This window comes from Charadrius vociferus, unplaced genomic scaffold (genome assembly GCF_000708025.1).
Source record: "Charadrius vociferus isolate BGI_N301 unplaced genomic scaffold, ASM70802v2 scaffold163, whole genome shotgun sequence".
NCBI classification, from domain to species: domain Eukaryota; kingdom Metazoa; phylum Chordata; class Aves; order Charadriiformes; family Charadriidae; genus Charadrius; species Charadrius vociferus.
Genome location: NW_009648332.1, coordinates 1,998,496 through 1,999,368, shown reverse-complemented (window position 1 = coordinate 1,999,368; position 873 = coordinate 1,998,496).

Here is an 873-nt window from a genome sequence, read left to right as displayed (position 1 = left end):
CAGTGTCTGCATCACAAGAAAATTATGTGTCTCTCTACTGTAGATTTGGGGATTTCTCTTTTACCTAAACCTTACAGGCCCCCTGAAGAATTATTACTACACAACCACGCTCCATCAGCTAATCATTTCATCACATCAATATAACCCACACTGTGGCCATCTTCAGATCTTAAATCCTCTATCAAAAAAGAGAAAAATACTAACAGCATTGAAGAGAATGGCAGGAAAAGGATGCAAATTTTGTTTCCCCGTATCACACTAAATTAATTTGCAGTGCCATTTTAGCTTACTTTTATCTCAAGGAAATTCCAGTAAGGTACTGGAGCGACATCTAAGCTCTCCATACTTCATACATGTTTTCTAGTGTAGATATCACAGTAACTGGAGTCAGCTTAAAAACTGAGCAGTTAAGTTTCAAACAGATAAACATTTTTAAAAAATGCTTTTAAAAAGTTCTTGGTAGATTCTAGTGAAAAATATGTATGTTATTTTGAAAGAGTTGGATATGCTGGCAAACATCCTTCCTATCCACCTAAGAGAAAGCTGTTGATCTAAACTTTAATTCACCATATCATTACTTGGAGTTTTACTAAATACAGGAATGTTTCTTACATGTTTCAGTGTAGATCAGAACTTAGTTTCCTGGGTCACCTTGAAGATAAAATCCAAGCTGCTTAGCTTTTCAGGCAGTACTTGTGTCGTAACAATGCCTTTTCTGCACACCCATTTTACTCTGAAAGAATATTTCCATCTTACAGAAGAGTAGCATGTTTTATTCCCAGGCACATCTGTTCCCTACTTTTAAAGTACACACTTCATCTGCACTAAAAGTGTTATCAACTAAATTTATGAAACACTTAGGCACACTAAGTA